This window comes from Simochromis diagramma, unplaced genomic scaffold (assembly GCF_900408965.1).
Source record: "Simochromis diagramma unplaced genomic scaffold, fSimDia1.1 OVJJ01000603.1, whole genome shotgun sequence".
Taxonomy (NCBI): Eukaryota; Metazoa; Chordata; class Actinopteri; order Cichliformes; family Cichlidae; genus Simochromis; species Simochromis diagramma.
The window spans coordinates 23,836,899-23,857,887 of NW_024387414.1; the positions used below are offsets into that span (position 1 = coordinate 23,836,899).

Consider the following 20,989-nt stretch of genomic DNA (forward strand, 5'->3'; position numbering starts at 1 on the left):
AAGTGGGAGATCGAACATTTTCTTTTAAATATGAAGCTCATTTTCTTTTAAATTCAGATTATAAAAAGTTATTTTTTCCATCCTTTGAGGTACCGATATCTCTCAAACGACCTATTGATTTCAGTGCACTGTGAAGAAAATCCACTGATACCTTCATTCCTCCCTTTAATCAAGACTGGTAATATAAATATCAACCAGTTGTAGTGTTTAATGCAGATTGTAATTGATTTGGGACTTACTATGTTGAAAGAGAAAAAAAAAAAACACTGTATGAACAAATATTTTGGACAACGCTACTTTGAATTCAGATGTTTTCAGTCCCATTGTGGCAGGTGTATAAAACCCATATAGTATATTTTAAGATCAAATCCTCAAACTTGAACCATAGGTCATTTTCCCTATTGTCTTTGTAGAACATACTGGACTGGACCAAAAAATCTTATCTTATATTTGATTGTTTTATATTGAGATGTTCTGCATATAAACCATAAAAAAACAATAACCATCACTACAACAATGTGACACTATTTTGATAAGTATTTTCTATTGTCCTATTATGGCTATAAGAAACACATATTAGTGTGCTGGGGTATTGGCAGATCTCTCTGTTTCTCTCTGTGCTGCTTACCTTCTATAGATTCCTAACACTGTTTCATTTTCTCAGTCATTCAGTTCATATCAAAGCACATACTACTGTTTTTGTATCACTATAAGTCTTTACAAACACGGAGTTATCCCAGTTAATATCCCAGTTATCCCAGTTTATCTTTTGTAATTAATTGTCAATGTAATGACAGTGACAGAGATTGCGGATAAATTATTAACTTAGAACAAAATGTGAAGGCTACATCTTTCCACATTAAAACAGCTGCCAGGTTTTCAACCAGTTATGACTTTAAGATTGTAAAACTGGATTAAATATAGGTTCTGGTGAGTTTTTCAATACAGGCTGCAGGTAGCACAGTCAAGCAACTCTTTGAAATGTACAAAAGACATTCAAAGAATCCTGAACCTAGTCAACTTTTCTAAGGGAATATGCACAAAACACAGGGTCTAACATTGCAGGTTCCTAAGAAAACCGTCTCTTATATTATATTTAATTCATACTTGTAATTTTAATTGCATTTGTTTCCCATCTGGCAATTTGCAATGGGTGACACATTTTCTTAAATCATCTGTCATTTCCTGCTTACATTTATATATGTTTTCAAAGGCATTGTATTTAGAGCATTGGTTTTCTTGCATGCCCCACTTCACAAGCCAAAAAGTGCATACCCCACACTTTTTTTTGTTTTATTGAAATAAAGAGTAGCACACAAGCATCAGTAAAGTGTCATAGTCATTCAACTTTCATACCTGCCCTACCTGCAGTGGCTCTATTCTATATATAACTGATTTAGGGGAATAAAATAGCCAAAAAAAAAAAAAAGAAGAAGAAGAAAAATAAAGGATGTTGGCTTACATACTGTAGAATGCAACTAGGCTGAAAAGTCCATGGGTGAAATATGCAGCCAATTAAAAGACCTGGGTCTTGTGAGAAAGTGCAGTTCCTCAAAAGCCCACTTGAGGCTGGCTAGCAACAATGCACACAAGAGTGGGAATAAATATTTATAAAAAAAAATACTTTCAGACTGATAGAAAAAAAAAGTTTTGTCTTATCGAGCTATCCACTTCATGAAAACCATACAAGAAGTTCATTTTAAAATAACTTACTCAATTTAAAATGTGAATTCTTAAAGTTATAAATGATTAAGGAAGCAGCAACTTTAACTAACTAAGGTTTCAGTTTTGTCTTGTTCAGTACTGGGTTATATCATGTGTCATATAGTTGGCAATTTATACCCATATATCTTGTGTGTCCTTCACTTCCAAAAGGTTGTTATCAAGAATTAATAAGAGGATGTGCAGACAAGCTTATAATATAATAATGTGCCAGTAGGATATTTTATAACCTTATAGGTTATTTGTTTTAGAATGCTGAAGGACACAGAGGAATTCCTAATTTCTCTTATTGTGTGATCAAGTGGATAAATAAAGGGACCTATACAAGCAACCTGTCTCTTGAAAGACAGTTAATACCACAGTATTCATTAAAATATAAACAGCTAATTCACAACAACTCCCCCTTATGTCTACAGCTCATAATATCAGTGTTCAGATTTCATTAGCTATAAAAATGACCTCAGTCAAGAAACCTTTGCCTTAACCATGCTTATTATCCAGTGCTTACATTGCATAACTGTTATTCACAGAAATTGTAGGAATAATTTTAAACACTAGCAAAGGACACTTAAAGACATTTCCATTTGACAAAATGCAAGGGTTGTGGAGAACATACCAACCACCAACAACACTTCATAAATACAGTAAAATTTCCTATGATTATGAATATCCTTACCCAAGAAGTGTGAATACATAACACAGCCAGATGACACCAGACATATTACACTGCAACTAATTCAATCTTTCACTACACGTGAATTTTCACAGGCACACTGTTTCACTGCATAAAAAAAGCAAAAAAGGGGGTTTTCTTTAAAACTGCGTCATTACCCTGAAATTTGTGCCACAGTGGTAGTAGCAACACACATAACCCCACACATCGACCTGTCTTCAACACCTTTAGCACTGTACTGTTAAATTCATCAGCACTGCATCCAAACTATGAAACTCCTTCTTTTAAAAAAATGCTTTAACAACATTAAAGTTTTCCTCGAAGCAGATGGGTTTAACCTGGCCTATATTCAGGGTGATGACATTTTTCTGTGTCTTGTGAACTTCGCAATGTTTGTATGTGGGATCGCTGTCATTTATTGCGGCAGACGACCTGTCGTCTTTAACATTTATCGGTTTTGCTTTAAACTGTTTGTCAGATGGCATGCTTTTAGTTATTGCTCTGTAGTGACCTTGGTTCTGATGAAAGCAAGCCAGAAAAAATATGAAATGCATTATCTGTAAGACAAACTACTAATTTTGCGCAAGGCTAATAGAAATTGTCTCATACAAGGACATGTGAAGATTGTAAAACCTTAAATTCCCCTAGATATACCTTGAAACATAATCAGATTGTAAAAATACTATTCATAATAGCATTTTTTGAAGCTGTAAATGCATGGATGGTGTTAATAAATGGCAGCACTCTGTAATAGGTGAATACTACACACACAAGACAATCGAATCAGGCGAAATTGGTTGCAACCTGGAGAGGATCCTTGTTGCTTTTTTGCCAACCTGTGATGTCCATCCTTTCAGTCCCATTCTCATTTGAGTGCAACCTCTTTCCACAACACTTTCTCTTTTAAAAAAAATCAGAAAACCTCTCTCCATCACTTAACATATCCTCTACCCCTCTCTCAATCCTCTCTGCAAAAAGGCTTCTCTTGTCCTCATAGCGTCTGGAAAAAAGGAAAACCTCAGTCAGCCACTCTCTTCCTGTCTCACCCATTGAAACATCGCTCATCTGTCGGCCCAGAAAATAAGCTGTCAGGATGGAGAAAGCCACTTGTCTAAGGATCATATTTATGTAAGAGTTGTGTCTGCTTCCAATTTCACGTAGGTGCAACATCTTTCACCTTCAGACGCCACTCCAGGAAATTCATGTATTTTCTCCATGTGATTGCAAATTGCTCCTGCACTCCACGTCCCTCGCTCTTATTTCTCCTGCTGCTGATGGATCAGGTCTGTGTTACTGGCAGCTGCATTTTCCATATGGATCAATAGCGCTGTATGCATTGCTGATCACAGAAGACTATGAATATTTGATGCTGCAGTATTATTTTGTTTAGAAGACATAAATCTTACGTAATCTACATTCAACATTCACACCACAGGTATTTTATTTGCAAAACTTGAGCTAGAAAGAAGAAGAAAAGCACGTAAGTAGTAATGGGAGATTTGGATGGCAGGTTGATGAAAGTAGCATAATTATGCTGCCTGTTTGATTAAGTGGGCTCGGTTTTGAGTCTTACAGCCTATTGGAGAAGGACTATTGCGTGTGTTGGGGCTTAAGAGGGAGAGGTCAGGCAAGAAATCCAATGAACTCGCAAAGGTTATACAGTGTTAATATATTTGAAATATAAATAAATAAACAAACAAACTGTTGATTGAAATGTGTTCAGTTATGAATATTACCATGATGTAAGTAGATGCTATTACTGGAACTGTGAATGTCTCCCATGCTGACCTTAAGTTTTGTATTCCCATACTCTAAAATGATAAATAAAAAGTTATAAAAAAAAATGAAATGTGTTCAGTTTTCAATTTTTTATTTTATCAGTTTCTGAGAAAAAAGTGAGCTTAACTCATCAATGTGAAAATGTGTGTATCAGGGGGCTTATGTTGGATGCTCCTCAGTTTCCCAGATTCATGCCTGATTAGTTCCTGTATCATGGATAGAATATCTAATACATGAAGAATGCTACTGAAGGCTTGACAGGTCCCTCCCTAAATATACAGTGTTTAAGCTGGATAAAAGATCATTTATCCTTATGTCGCATTATATTAATTTTTAGTGTTAAGAATGTAGGGTTAGGGTTATTCCACAACTTATATCATATAACAAAAACTGATATAACTCTAAATACATGTAATCATTCTCCCATTCTCTAGTGGAACTTACATGAAGACACATTAACCTAGATTAAAACCACATGTGTTTAAAACCTAATACATTTATATAATGTCAGTTAACACTACGTGAGCTATGTCTGTGAAGGTTCTCAGTCATCCAGGTCATCGTAGTCTAAGGAGCTTGGAAAGAAAAGCGTCTGGACTTCTTTAAGTTGCTGGAAGACATTTCACCTCTCATCCGAGAAGCTCCTTCAGTTCTAAGAGTCAACTGAAAGAAAATAAAGAAACAAAACTTTCCCCAAGTGGATTGGTAGAATACTTAAACAAATACGATTTAACAAGTTAATATTCTTATATCTTTGTTCTGTATCAGTCATTAATAAGAGCAAAAGAGCAGCAGAAGCAACACAATTTTCCTAGTGACCCAGTTGCAAAACAATCTTCTCTCTGGGAGAGTAATGAGGAAACTTATTACATTACACTTATAACAGAATGTGCAAACCCTGCATGTGGACCGTGCATGTGGCTAGAGCTATGTATGCACAAGTGAGAAAGCAAACCACTGGGTCATATGTGAGTGACTGTTCTGTAGCCACACTTTGATGTAGTGTTTTGTCAACCCCCTCCTGATGCCACCCCCACCCCATTTTTTTTATTTTTTTTTGCTTGTGATAAACGTAAGCTGTCTCTATCAAAGCAGCCCAGCATGACGCTGTTCTGTGTGTCCACTGGGCCCCTAAAAGCTTTAGATGGTGTGAATAGTGCAGTCGGAGTGGGCAGGGCTGGTGTGTTACAGTGTTAGATAAAACGAACGTCACAGTGGTGGTGTGAGCCTCACACGGCAGGAAGTTAAATAACCATGGCAATGAACTGAACAAGCTTTGAAGACAGCGTTCCGCATTGCATTGGAAATATGTAAAACAAAATCTTAGTACTTTTCCATGTATTTTTTCTCCACCTTCTATTTAGATTTTTCTAAACTGTTTTTCAACATTGCTCAACATTTGGTTGTAGATCAATGATTTCACATATTTTTATTTAGTATTTTTTTAAACACATAATGACAGTCAGCTGTGATCTTGCATTTGGCTTTTAAATCATAACCCTTGCATTGATGTTCATAATCCACCTATTATTATCCTGGTCTGTCGCATTTCATGCTAAATAAAGCTGTGCATTGTGTAGTTTTTCAAGTTTTTTCCACTTTGCATAATATTCCCTTTGTTAATGTGACACCAAGGCGGAGTAACAAGTAAATCCTAAGAGCTGAACTATATCTAAAATCTGATTAGGACAGTTTGGGAGGAAAAGTCTGTTTTAATAAGGACGTTTAAGTCACATTAAAGTGCCTTCACATGCTGTTCACTTTATGTTTTACGTTTTGTGGAGAAAGACCATTCGCTTTTTTGCTGTGTGAGTGTGTGGCTGCAAATACACATTAAAATTGAAGAGTGCATTTTCAGTAACAGTTAGATATCCGTCTGATCTTTGAGTTCATAATGGGAACTGTTTTAATGGTGTAAAAGTCAAACGATAGTCATCTCTTTTTCTGACAAAAGCAAGCTCAGACCTTTGATCATGTAGTATCTTAAAGTAATAATTATTAGGCCTTAACATTAAATAATGGAAGAGACTCGAAGTGGAAAAAGCAGTTTGAGGATTGTTTGAGATTACTGTAAACCATTTCCAATTTTCATTTTGCTCTCTTTCGTAAATCTGCAAAATGTAATAATTTTCACTTCCTTAACATTGAGCTATCAGTTCCAAATGGCTACAGTTACCTGGCATAGTTTTATACTGCTGCAGTCACCCGAGGTGTGTTCTTACAGCACAGTTATATCCTTACAGACAAAATCCCTCAATACTGTGAAAGCCTGCTCAGTAAATAGTGGTCTTAAGAACTTGGGGTACTGCCTACTTTGTCTAGACTTAACACCACTGTGACATGTACATGAGCACTGTGGGATAGAGACAAGCTGAAGCGGGAAGACAGACAGAGGCCAGGAGACAGAGATTAGAAGCAGGACAGCGAAGACAGATGCAGTTGGGGGGGGTTAATCCTGTCGGTGAGTGAGTGATCATGTCCGTCCACCCAGCTGTGGCGCCATCAGGGGCCACAGGGCTTGCTGGAAGTCTGATGAGGCGTCACTGCCGTCTGCTGTTGGAGAAATCTCTCACCCGACAGTTCCTGTCAGCAAGTGGAACAGTCAACCAGGTAGGAGGGGAGGCAGAGAAAAGAGAGAGACAAGCAGCTGGAGATGGTTAGAAGGAACACGTCGGTTTTAGCCATAATTGTTGGGATTATTAAAAGAAAAGATCCTTACTGTTCACTTGTTGTCCACCATGTTCTTTTTTTTTTTTGTTGGTCTTTTTTTCTTGCCACCTGAATGTGAATAGGGGTTTAAAGAATTAATTGGTTTTTATAATGAGATAATTAAGGCTGGTGTGATTAATTGCAGTGTGAGGTTATCTTCAAGGTCCCTACCTAGGCATTAACGAGAGTCTGTCCCAGCAGGATATCACAAGCGTGTCACCTTTCACCTGCCCAGTAGATGGAGAAGAGAACACCCAACCCAGAGTAGTTATTTAAAAACGAATGATTTTAAAACTGTAAAAAATACTCAGTGCTTTGACATAATTTGATTCAAATTCAAAACAGATGCTGACCATATTTCATTATCACTGTCCCTGCCATTCCACATAACTCTACTTGCTCTTGAGGTGACTCTTGACATCACCTTCACACAACCTAACAGCATTATGAACAACAGCTCTCACAGGTATGTGCTGTATAGGCTGGATATCATGTGACACTCACGTAACACATCACTTTTCATCGGTAAGCAAAAGCAGATGATGACAGTGCAACTAAGGTTCTATAACAGGAGCAAAACAGAACCATATGCTAACATTGTGTGTGAGAACAATAATAAAAAAGTGAAAAAAAAAAAGTGCAGTACTAAGATGAAACAGTATTTATAATTCAGACCATTAATGCTTTGGGTGCCCAGAGGATAACTTGCAGCTCATGAATCTTTTTTTCTCCTGGCAAAATAATATTCTTAGTTTGACTTTACTAAATTCCAAGTTGTTTGTCTTAACTCTCCACCAAATTCCCCTTAGGAGAAATGAGGAATAAAACCAAAGATCAAGCTTAGACAAATGACCTAAGTATAAGTAGAAGAGGACAAAAAAGAGATTTTAAAAAGGGGGAGTGACAGAAAGAGAAAAACAAAACCTTTCTGGCAGTTAAAACTGTAAAGAAGAATCTGCTCTGGGGGTGATGGACAGCTGTTTTTTCTGTTCATTACCGGTGCTGTTGGGCACTGATGGGATTTATGTTCACATTGAACACTTGTCTGTTTCGAATGAAGAGTTAGACCACTTAACTGAGGTTCAGAGATAACCGACTGATAACATTCAGCTTTTTTAGAGTGACTTTGTATACAGTACTGTGCTAAAGTCTTGAGCCACCCATTATTTCTTTATATTTGTGTAAAAAATTTTGGACTTTCTTGTAGTTTTTTTGTACAACAAACTGTAAGCGTTCCTGAGCAATAATTCTCAAGCCGCATAATACTGACCTATTATTCATTAAACCATGACAATGTGTTGTTCTGTGTTGTGTCTACACACAACTTTGCAAAACACCAATTTCTCTTTGTAACTAGCAGTCTGTTGCAAAAACATATAACTTGTTCCCATTTCTTTTGCTGAATCTAGAAAAAAATTCGAAAAAATACCAAAGATAACAGTCTGACAGGCATAAAATTGTATTTTTGCACCAACAACGTAAAAAGCCAAAGAGCTATTCGTTGAAAACTTGGCATATCCCAGTGCGAGGCATGCACAGATTGAAAATAGATTGAAAATGGATAGATAGAAAATAGATAAATTGAAAATGTTGGCAAAAGAAGAAGTAGCAGATCTAAGAAACATCTACAGCAGATGAATCGTATCTGAAAGCCATGTTCTTAAGTAAAAAATGGAGGGGGAAAAATCCAGCAAAGACCTTACACAGGATGTGAGAGATGCATATTGTCCTTCAGTTGATCCATCTGCTGTTTACCAAAGCCTCATCAGAAAACGTCTCTGTGGAAGAGTGGCTGTCAAGAAACCACTCGCAAGGAAGGAAAATACGGAGAAAAGGCTGAGGTAGGCCATATTACCTAAGAACTGGACTGAAAAATCAGTGTACAACAGAGCGTGTCTGGTGGAGAGTCTACCATCAAAGTTTGATTTGCCATGCAAAACCATCTGATTGGCAGCATTTCAATGATCCCAAACACACCCCAATGCAGTAAAAGCATACCTGTTCACAAAAACACACAATGAAACACCATCAATCATGGATTGGCCTCCCCAGAGCTGGGACATCAACATTACTGAAGCAGTGTGCGATCATCTAGACCACAGGTGTCGAACTCCAGGCCTCGAGGGCCGGTGTCCTGCAGGTTTTATGTGTGTCCTTGATCCAACACAGCTGATTTAAATGGCTAAATGACCTCCTCAGCATGTCTTGAAGTTCTCCAGAGGCCTGGTAATGAACTCATCATGTGATTCAGGTGTGTTGACCCAGGGTGAGATCTGAAACCTGCAGGACACCGGCCCTCGAGGCCTGGAGTTCGACACCCCTGATCTAGACAGATAACTGAATAAAAGGTAGTCAACATTCAAAGAAGCTTTGAATGTCCTTCAAGTAGCCTGGAGAACTAAGACTACTGAAAGAAGAAAGAAATGATATGAAATCTTGCCTGACAGCGTTCAGGGTGTGTTGGAGAATGAAAGGTGGTCATACCAAATATTGACTTTCAAAAGATCAGCCATGGTTGTATGAAGAAACACTATAAACCTACTATAAATGATTATAGGAGGTCAAACTTTAACATCTACATTTTTGCATTCATAATAAATAGAATAGAATATGATTTTAACAACTGTCATTATTTTTCACTAACATTTGTTGTTTTGACCATTTATTGTTGCTATAGCGTGAACTGTGACTTCTGTTTTTTGTTTAATCAGTAAGCAGAGGAAACTGCAGTATCTCCACTTTCCCCTAAATTCTCTCTGTAATTTTTTCCCCCCCTGTAGTCATTTATCTGCTCTCCCGAAGCTTTGAGAAAGCTTCATTTCTGTCTGTACCAGAACATCTTTCTGCTAGGCTTCCCTAACATATCCTGAAAATGTACACATAAATGCCATCAGTGCCCACACGCAGCCAGATTGCCCCTGTCAAGCAAACACACCCAACCCAGACAGTCTCGCTTACTAGACGCCAAGCAGACTTGAAAACTGAAGCAATTCAGAGATATTGTAACCCATAAGAGACTCTGGTTCATGAAATGTTAAAAGGAGATGTGTTATAGTCTTGGTGAAGACAGGATTTCAGTTAACTTTGTGGTTCACTGAGAACTGTTGTATTTTTTAGTATGTATACACTATTAAACACACACACACACACAAAGAGTAACAGCATCAAAGCTACAAAGAGTTTTCCAGACCAGAAAGTGATTTTACCAGGGCAAGAGTAATGGATATTAATGCCATTAGACAGCATGGTTTTCACTTCAAACAGATACTTTATTATTATACGATGGTGGAGGGGTTTTGCTACCTAATAAACCCACGCACATTTCAATACAGACTCACTGTTGTTACATTTTTTACATTTATATGAAAGCTTCTTGCGCCCTCTCTCCACGGGTCATTGGTCGCATCTTCGTGTAGTTGCATGCTTACAAATTAAATTGCTATAATATATTTCCACGCCTATTCAAAGTACTAAATAAAGGCATAAACAGATCATTAGTTTTCTTCTGTATCACATTCTCTCAAACTGTTCTCCAGCCATGTCTCCCTTTCCAGGTCAGTGAAAGAGGGCCACCCCACAGAACTGCCTCTCTCGCTCATTAATTAGGTGTGATAGCACCTTTCTCCACAGGATCAATCAGTGTGTCTAATACAGTCATTGACCTAGGACCTTCTCCAACTGCGCCCCCCTTTGTGCTCCCACCAACCCTCTTGAACAAGGAGGATGTCAGCCTGTCAGAAACACTGTGCCTACCTTTCCACCGGGAGATGAGCTCATATTGGCATGAACCAATATGCAGCAATAAAGAGGGCGGATTGCAGATGGCTGGCCATCTTGTCTCCAGTGATACAAATAGACATCTACCTCATTAGCCAAGCTCTTGACTATGTATCTGTTCTTTTCTAGTGGCTTCCTCTTCTTCTCATTTTTTTTCCTACTGTTCAAAAGCCACTTTCATCTTCCTATTCTGTCTGCTAGCTCTCATGTGTTTATCTTGAATAATCTAAGTTAACTCAACTCAACCATGCTGCTGATGAAGATATTAACTCTTCTTCTTTCCTAAAAGTATAAGACTATTTCATCCCTTAACCTTATCTCCATTCTGGTCAAAGGAAAAAACTTTTTACAGATCACTTTACTGCGCACTTTCTTTTACATCAGTCCCTAATTGTCCATCCACACACCCACACATCCATTTCTGACATCACACTGATTCTTTGAAATGTACTAGTGTTAGTGCAGCTTTTCAACAGCAATTATAGCTACAGTCTAAGGGAGGCCTCACTGGATTGTACATAAAATCTATCAGAGATAGATAGATTAAATCAGTGCTTGTAACTCACAATTAAATACATGCTAATGCTGCTGAGTAATATTCATAATATCAATATATTATATTGTACCTCCTTATAAGCAGTGGTTTAATGCACTGTGGCGATCCAACAGCTATATTCTATCTTCCCCACAGGACTGTATGTGTTTTTACAGTAATTAACTGTTGCTTTGGATTATAGTAGGCACACTGCAAAATAAAAGTTAACATCTGGAAGACGTAGGTGTTGGCATTTACTGTAATCTAACAAGGACATTTGTCACAGTGTATGTTATATAACATTTCCTTTCTGTCATTGACCCCTTTTTTCTTTCTTTCCTCTCTGCTTCTTTGTATAACTAATCTCTTTTTTCCCCTCTTTGTATCCCTCAAATTCTCTCTTCATGCAGAGCTGACATAGCCAAGTGGACATGTTGAGTTATTGTGCTGGAGGCGGTAGTACTCTGCTGTGCTTCACAGATGATCATTTCCCAATTCCACAGCCGAGGAGCGCAGGCCTGCAGTAATTGCTGCAATGCATCCAGCAGCCAGTTCTTATCTGATGCTTTGACAAGAATAGGCCCCATTTTATTGGTCTCACACCCTATGTAATTCAGTAGAGCTTGCATCATTTCCTGCAGAAGAGATGACCATGATGGTGTGACCCGGGGGTGCTTGATGCTGATTGGATGCACGACGTGGCCCTGAGCAAATAAATCACTTCTCCTCTGTTCAGAGTAGAAACATAAGCCCTATGGGTGACCAACCATTCTCATCACTGCAACACACCCGCACACATACACACTTTGCTTTGCACAAACAATTACAGCCTTGATTCCCTAAGCACTAATCAGAGCCAACACAAGACACATGCAGCATACTGGTGAGATCATAATTAAAACCTCTCTCTTGGCATATTATGTGGCATATCCCAGAAGGAAGACTCTGTGACTGTAAATATATATCACACTAAACGACCAACAACACCAATTAGGCCTTTGGTGCTAATACTCACACTGGGATACACTGGTTTTGATACTCAGGATCCATGCATACAATTTGCCCTCAACTTATACCAACATTTATTGTAAAAAAAAAAAAAAAAAATCTGAAATTAAAGCATATAAAAGAAACTGCCATCTTTTTCTATTTGGGGTATTTGATCAGTTGAAATGATTATTCAGTCAGTGCTTTTTAAGCCAATGGAAACAGAGTAAAGCTTTAATTCTGGCAGACCACAGAGTCAAGCTCAGCCAGCTATCGGAGCAGAAGAGTTGCTATCACTGCCAGCTCAGAAAGGCTGATAGGTCAGCTGATACTCATCTGTGCATCCTATTGGCAAATCTGCTACGGTCAATGCCATTTAGCTGCTCCAGCTTTGCTGCTTCCTCTGCAAGCCACTTTGCAAGCCCACCTCCATCCTCCATTTCATGTTTTTCATGTTATTTTTTTTTTAATAACCAATATCATGCATGTCTATTCTGTGAGTTGTTCTCGCTTGCTTGCTTCTCCTCATGAAAAGGAGGGGAGGTCCCAGAACATGGTCATACTGTCCAGTATAAGATAATATAGGTAGAAAAACAATCCTGATATAATTGTTCCTGACTTACAACACATTAACATGCATGGTTTCAGTTGCTCTCCTACATGATCTTAACTCAGGTTTATATACCTTAAAAACTGTTTGTAAATAATGTCCTATATGTACAGTGAAGGTGAAGTATAGATAGAGAAATCCACACACGATGACAGTGGTTTCTTCTTGCTGCCAATGTATATATCCTGGATCTGTTTTTCATATTACCGTTATCGGTACACTTGCTTTTCTTAAACTTGCAACTCACTGTTTTGTCATGCACGAGTGCTACTTTTATTGGCTGCACTTATTGCCAGTGTATGAAAAACAACAATGATCCAATAGTGCAGCTAAAGGGTAATGAGGTTAGGAAGGTTAAATTGACTGGCCATTTCCTTTGCTCCCAAATCAGCATCCAACAAATTTATCTTCTCCACGTGTTGACGTCAAAGAACTTTCAACAGTAACTCCCAATGCACTGACAATGCAGAAATTAAAATACAGCGATACAAATCTAAAATGTAAAACTATAAATGTACTGTATGTGTGTGAGTCTCTAGTTAAAAGTCTCATGTTATATATGCAATAGATTCCCATTTGGGAGAGAAAGAAATTAGTATTTTGATTCTTAAAGGTAGCGAATCGAATGTCAGCAGTGACACATCTCTAATAAAGTCTATATATTATTGTATCACAGGAACCACACCTCAGCCGTGACATGCATAAAAAACCAAGAACTTAATACTTCCTTAATACTTTAGTTAAAACAAATACTTTTGCAAGATTTTAAAAGTTTTGAAAATAAGACTTTGAAATAATCTTACAGATTAAATAGCATAGGAATGAAACTTTTTTTTCAACTCAAAATGCTTGAAATTTCAGAGTGTTCTGCAAAATTATATTTTGGGCATATGAACTTTATAAATGTTTGTTTTCACAAAAGTCACCTCTGCAAATTTAGCTGAATGCACAAATATGTTTAGTCACTTCAGTTTAAGTGTTGCCAATTTTAAAGGTTGAGAAAAGCACTTTTAAAGATGTTTTTAGTGTAAAAAAAATCCACGTAAACATAAAATGCATCCTACTAGACAGTAATCAATGAGATTTAGCTATAGTCTCCACATTTTTTCCACAAAACTTAAAGCCACAATAATTTATTCATAAACTGCTCAATGCATTAACCATCCTCTGAGAGTCATTTACACTATAAAAAGTCACTTTTGTTTCCTATTTTGGTGAAGTGTCTAGCTTTACCATTTCAACTACAGCACCAATCAGGAAAAGTGCCTGGCTGTGATAGCTAGTGGTTTGTGGATATTTTTCTAAATAAAATACAGTGCTCATATTTTTGTTAACGTGCCACACAGTGCAACAGTGAAATGGAATTATGTGCAAATTTTAATGGTTTTTGGACAATTATGGAGTTCTGCAGAACAGACAAATAAGCTAAATTGGGTTTTGGATACACAGACAATACTTGACAGTGGAATACACTCATTATTGTTTTAGTCTTTTCGTGGGATTTGCTGACAATAATCAAAAATACAGATAATCGCCAACTTTATCCTTTGATCCGAATTAGAAACCCTAAACATAAACTGAGTAATCACTATTTGGCAGAAAATTTATGATTAGATAAGAGCGAAATTACAAACAGGGGACAGATGATTTTCATGCTTTCTTTTATTTTAGATTTATTTTCCCCATATTTGCCCTAAAAGTCTTTGAGTTATTGTTTTTTTTTTTCATTTCCTGTTCACACTGTCCTTGTTGAAAGTGTAAATGACAGAGCTAATCAGAGAAATCAGACATTAATTGTAACTGTTTCTTTTAATGAGGCAAACACAAACAGTATTTCTAAATCCTATTTCATTATTATTGTTTCAGCAGAACAGCATGCCCTAATGTAGCCACACAGTGGTTTCTCAACAATTGTTAACTACTTTCAGTGTACACTCACCAGCACTTCACTAGGTGCAGCTGGTTGCTACTTGGTTGAACAGTTTTGGGGGTTTTTTGCCTTTAGAACTGCATTAATTCTTCATGGCATAGATTCAACAAGGTACTGGAAATTCCACAGGGATTTTGGTCCATGTTGACATGATAGTGACACTCAGTGCCGATATATGATGTATCTTCCCTATTCCACCAAATCCCAAAGTATTCTATGGCAGTGGTTCCCAAACGTTTTTTGCCCCCCGTGCGCAAAACACATCCTCCAACCACACACACCCATATTTTGTTTTCAAACTCCATTGCGGTTTATTTCACACCTCAGACATTTAGTGAACAATTAAGCAAATACAAGTAATCTGCAATAAATTACAGGTGGTAATAAAATAAACTACTAACTCTTTTACGCTACGTCCGCACCTACACGGGTATTTTTGAAAACGCAGCTGATTCGTCCACACGTAAACGGCGTTTCGAATCGCGAAAAACTGAGATTTTTTTAAAAGTCCTTTTTTGCGTTTTCGTGTGGACAAGGGATACAGAGTTCGTCACACAACGTCAAAGGTATGTGCCTTTTTCCACGTCACGCTGTGCGCACGTTATTGTTTACATGAGATGAATTGCAGAATGGCAGATAGAGACAAAATACTGTTACTGTTAATCTTATGTTCAGTTTTTAAACGCTTACATATACACGCAGTTACTGTCCCTCCATTTACAAAGGCGGAGGCTTCATGGTGTGATTATTTTACTGTAGTTGTTTTTTTCCTGTGTAATAATATTCAACATTGCCATCAATACATTTCTCAAAAAAAGCCTCTCTGTGCAAAATGGGTTTAAAAACATAAACAACTGTAGGACACTGTTTGTCCGTGATTTAGACAGGGGGAACAAATCCTGGCAGGATCAGCCTGATATTATTTGTATCCCACTGTAACTTTACTGTATAAAGAGCTAACATCTCCAAAATGTCAGGAGTAGTTAGTTATTACAACAAGTGTTGGTGAACTAAAAATCAAGAATGTGGGATCCTGTTTGTCCGTGATTTGGAGAGCCCAGCGCTCTCGACGCAGGGAAAACCAATTCTGCAGGGGAGACCTACCTTGGCACTTGTGCAGGTGAAACCAAAGGGAAGATATGCTTCACCAGATTTTCTAGTCTTTGGCTTAGAATGAAGTTGGTTTGGAAACATATTCAGCTATGCTTCATCTCCTGCTTTGCATTTGTGTGGACGCCCCGTGCTAGCAGTATCCAAGAGTTTGTTTTTTTTTTCCTTTTCATACCGCCCCCCCTGCAATGGCTCAGCGCCGCCCCTAGGGGGCAGGCCCCACACTTTGGGAAGCTCTGCTCTATGGGATCAAGATCTGGTCGCCTAGAACAGTGTGTCATGGCTATGGTTATGGTTGGCATGGTTATCTTGCTTGAAGCAGCCACCTGAAGAATGATAAACTGTGCCATAAAGGGGTGGACGAGGTCAGCAACACTATCCAAGTAGGCTTTAGCATTTAAACAATGCCCATGTGGTACTAAGAGGCCCAAAGTGCTATCATATTAATGTATGCCCCATACTATTACACCACCAACACCAGCCTGAACTGTTAATACATAGCAGGATGGATCCATGCTTCCATGCTTTTTACACCAAATTCTGACCCTACCATTCGAAATGTCTCAGCAGAAATCAAGAGTCGGGCACAGGCCATGTTTGTCCAATCTTTTATTGTTGAATTTTGGTGAGCCCTTGTCAGGAGTGGCACCCAGTGTGGTCTTCTGCTGTAGCCCATCTGCTTCAAGGTGTTGATATGTTGTGTATTTAGAGATGCTTTTCTGCACACCTTGGTCAGAAGAGTTAGTGTCACCTTCCTATCAGCTTGAAGCAGTCTGGTAATACTTTGTCGACTTCGGGCAACAATAAGGTATCTTCCCTCAGAGAACTGCTCCTTACTGGACATTTTGTCTTTTTTTTTTTTAAGACCATTCTCTATAAACCTCAAATCCCTGATACCAGTAGATCAGCTGTTCCTGAAATACTCAGACTAACCTGTCAGGTATCGACAACCATGAAACATTCAAAGTAAATCAAATCACCTTTCTTTCTCATTCAATGTTTGTTTTAAAGTTCACCAGGTTGACTTGGCCATGTTTGCATATCTAAATGCAGTGAACATTGCACTGAATAATTGCACCTAATAAAGTGTACAATGTTGCCATGAGTGTTTTGGGGTTTTTTGATAGTTTTAACAGTATTTATTTATTTATTTATTTAAGTTTTGTCAGTCCTCTTTCGTTCCTATTGACACAGATGGTGAGTGGCCTCATTTGTGTTTATACGAATTAATAATCAGAAAAAAAAGTCAGATAAACATTGGAAGAGGACACAATCTGCTGCTTCTGTATTTGTATCTGCCAGTTTGCAGTCTTTGATGAAGAGGGCTCCTGTAGCCTACATGTCAACATGATTAGAGAGGACAGCTTTCTGCATGTACTATCAGTTCATATCAATGTATATAACTTTTTTTTTGTGTGTGTGCACATGTGTGCATGTGCACATGTGTGCGCGCGTATACACACACACACACACACACAGAGCGAGCCAGAGAGTGCGAGAGATGAAAAACAAAGCGCAACAGAAAGATAACATAGTTGAACAGATGCCCAAAATGCCTAAAGGATTAGATTGCTCCTTTTTGATCAGTCGCTCACAACATGCACTAGTGTTAAAACACCATGCTGTTGGATTAGTTTAGGTTTTATCTGTGAGTTTTTCTTGTTACTGGAATTATTTCTATTTTTTTTTTTTTTTATCTGATTGAAAAAGATTATCCCGGTATCTGAAAGGCTTATTGTGGTTTGAAAATGGCTAAAACAAAAAAAAAAGCTGATTCCTAATAAATCACATAACAAGATATAAACATGCAATTACTATTTGTACTCATGATAACTTAAAAAACAAAATAGAAAGTGAGATTAAATAGGGAATTATTTTGTACTTTGTATTACTGAACTTGAACACCATGAGCATCCCCTGCTACCACTACTACAACTACTAACACCACCATAACTTCCACTCCCAACCCCCAAACAATGTTTGCACCTGCCCAGCAACATCCTTCTTTCCAACCATGTAGTGAATTATTCTCCCAGTATGCCCTCCAGCTCTTCCTGGACATTCCAAGATATTCTAAAGCCGCATGGGACATATAATTCCCCCCCAGCTCTGCCCTAGGGTTTGCTACCATTTGGATGTGCCCAAAATACCCCCACAGGGAGGAATTCTACCAGATAGCTGAACCACCATAAATGGCTCCTTTTAATGTGAAGAAGCAACTTTAAACTCTATTTAATTTTTCTTTAAGTTTTTGTCGTTCTCATCTTCTCTCTTTATGCTTTCATATTATGAGTGGTTACCACTGACAGATTGTGATGATAATCTTCCCATTTAAGATATTCTACTAATTTGATCACCGTGGAGTCAGAATCAGAACATCAAACAAGTAGTTCAAAACAAAGCAATTTACTTTGATTCATGTCTGGTTACAGTGAAGGATGTTGGAATGAGGACTCCATGGAATTTCATAGAGATTGTGACTGCTCAGGAGACTGCTCTTGGAAGTTTTAGAGGATCCTGAAGCTGAGGTCACAATGGAAGTTAGAAAGCTGGAAGGAAAGCTTTGCTGTATAATAGATGTGTCCTGAAATGTGGGGAAAGGATGTGTATGCTGTTAGCTAACAATGCATGTCTTTTCATCACACACCCTTCCCAATTTAAAGTTAATGTAATGTTAGGTGTTGACAGAAAACACAAGTGTATGATAATGCCATTTACAGAAGAAGCTGAAACAATATAGTTTGAGGATCAACACTGTGGAATATTTCTTTGACCTGTTTCACATTTAATAATTTAAAGAATTAAGAAAAGATGAGTCATCATGGAGGAAGTTCTCATTCTACTGATGGACAAGATGAGGAGTTGCTGCTCAGTTTTAGCAGAGCTGCTGGTTTTATCAAAGTGAGAAATTTTTAAAAATGGAAAAGGTTGAGAAACACAGACTGGGATGAGAAACATCTAGCAAGATCCATGAAAAAAAGAGACAACCAAGTGCAAAGTCTTAACACTGCTTTCCGTCTTTGGTAGGGAGAAAGAAATCACTCTGGCATCACTGAGCTAATGTCCTGCAGTGTCTTCCATCAGTAGCACCCGAGATCTGCCTCTCCTGTCTATTCTATAAACTTTTCATGAAGAGGGAGGGAAATAATGTGGCTAACGGAAAATGGAGAAAGGGGAACTGCCAAAAAAAAAAAAGGAAAAGAAAAAAGAAAGGCAGCAGAAAGGAGGGAGAGACAAGACAGACTCTGAAAAATAAGATAAAGGAAAAATGAGGGAGGTTGAATTAAAGGAAGCATTAAAGGGGGAAAAGGCATAAAAAATTGGGGAGGGGAGAGAGAATCTGTGAATAACCAAATAAGTAAAGACAACGAAAAGGGAAAAGAAACAAAAAATTAACAAAAAAATTTCATAATTAAAACAGGGTGCCAGTAGGTTGCTGTTTTCGGCGTGTGCTGGATAGATAGACAATAGTGTGCAGAGAGCTACTATCCATTTTGTTTTGTTCCATATTTTGCCAGAAAAATTGGAAACAGGTGTAGCGATATACTGAAACTGCCACTTTTTGTGTTGTGGTGAACAGGAGAAAAGGGCCCAAATTTGGACTCTCAGGGCAAACATGAATTAACAAAAACTAACCTGTATTCAGGCAGACAGATGAAATTTTTTAAAAAAACAAAACCAAAATACTGTGACGAAACAAGGAAACCTGGGGCAGGAACACAGGCAAGGAATGCAGACAGAAAGGCAGGCTAAGAACATGGGCATGCAACACCAACTGACAAAGGACGCTAAGTCTTAAATACAAGAGGAAATGAGGGAAAGAGAGGCGTACAGCTCAACTAATTCAGACAGCATGACATGGAGAAGTTAAAGTAAAAGCAAGACACATTGCCACATTCCAGATACCTCTGAATGAACTTAGTGCATTCCAAAAAGAGCAAAGAAAACTAGGATTTGCTTTGGTTCTTATCAAGGTAGAGACATTTAGGTATTACTAGCAATACAGCACAATACCTGCTTTTGTTTGTTTGTTTGTTGTGCTTAAAACACAGCTGCAGCACATTTCATGGATAAAGCCTGGTCAGTGCTTTTGTCTGTGCTATTGCTTATTTAGTGACTCACAAATACACGATAGTGGCAGTGCAGATTAAAAGTTTTACATTTTCATAACTGTTTATGTTCAGTGCTGCTATCTTGGATTGTTAATGCTGGGTTGGTGGGGTTGCTCCAGTTTTCTGAGCGTGAAATCTGAGTTGAGGGGACATTGCTGATTCAAATCTGGGAACTCAGAAATTCTGACTTCCGACTTATTCGGGAACACACGACAAGACAAAAATGACTGTCAAAATAAAACAGGAAGTAAACTAATCAGAGAACATCCAACACAGAGTTACAAAAGAACATGAGGGAAGCACAAAACTGTAAATAAGAGATGTAAAGACTAAACTGAGAGTTTAATCAAGAAAATAAGTTCTATCTAAAAATAATTTATAAAACTCAAAATGCTGTAAATGAAGGAATTCAAACTTGGCTAAGAATAAAGCAAAACCAATATCTAAAAAAGTCAAAGTACCAAGGTGGTACAAGAGGAAATCTAACCAATAAACTGAAAGCCAAGTAGACGATACACTTTAATTCAAAGTCAGGGCCATGACAGAAGCATGTGCAAACATACATGGAAGTACACTCTATTTGGCAAAAAGAGTTTTTAAAATTTAAACAAGAATGAAAACAATATGTGGTATGAGCCTAAATGGTTCTCCAGGTTTCTTGAAGGACATGCAAAGCTCTTGTTTGGATGTTGGCTGTTTTTTGTTTTGTCTTCAGCAAAGACCGCTTCATTAAACTTTGTTCTTTGCTAAGTGTCTGTTAAGTGTTATAGTGGGTCCTCCTTTGATGTTTAGACACACAAGAAGGAGCAACATGTTTTTTGTTTTTCAATTTAATTCAAGTGACTAATGTAGTCACACAGTTTTAACACAGGAGCTCCCATTTCTTTGAATTTTAACATCATTTTCCAGCAAGTTGGAAAGAGCGACAGTTTGGCCTGTGTTCATTATGTTTACCTTAACAGCAGAGGTTACCATTGTAATAGTGATGCACAGAAAATAAAACATTTTGACAGAGAGAGATATGTGAAGGTATTAAACATACTGT

At 37.8% G+C, this 20,989-nt stretch overlaps 1 long non-coding RNA gene across 1 annotated transcript; it reads right to left on the minus strand.

Annotated features, from left to right (window-relative positions):
- Nucleotides 1-4,831: 4,831 nt before the first annotated feature.
- On the minus strand, nucleotides 4,832-8,844 carry LOC120720996. The gene is made up of 4 exons (XR_005693100.1): nucleotides 8,587-8,844; nucleotides 7,055-7,110; nucleotides 6,894-6,952; nucleotides 4,832-6,757 (listed from the first exon to the last, which is right to left on the minus strand). It is a non-coding gene; the product is annotated as an uncharacterized LOC120720996 (long non-coding RNA).
- Nucleotides 8,845-20,989: the final 12,145 nt, after the last annotated feature.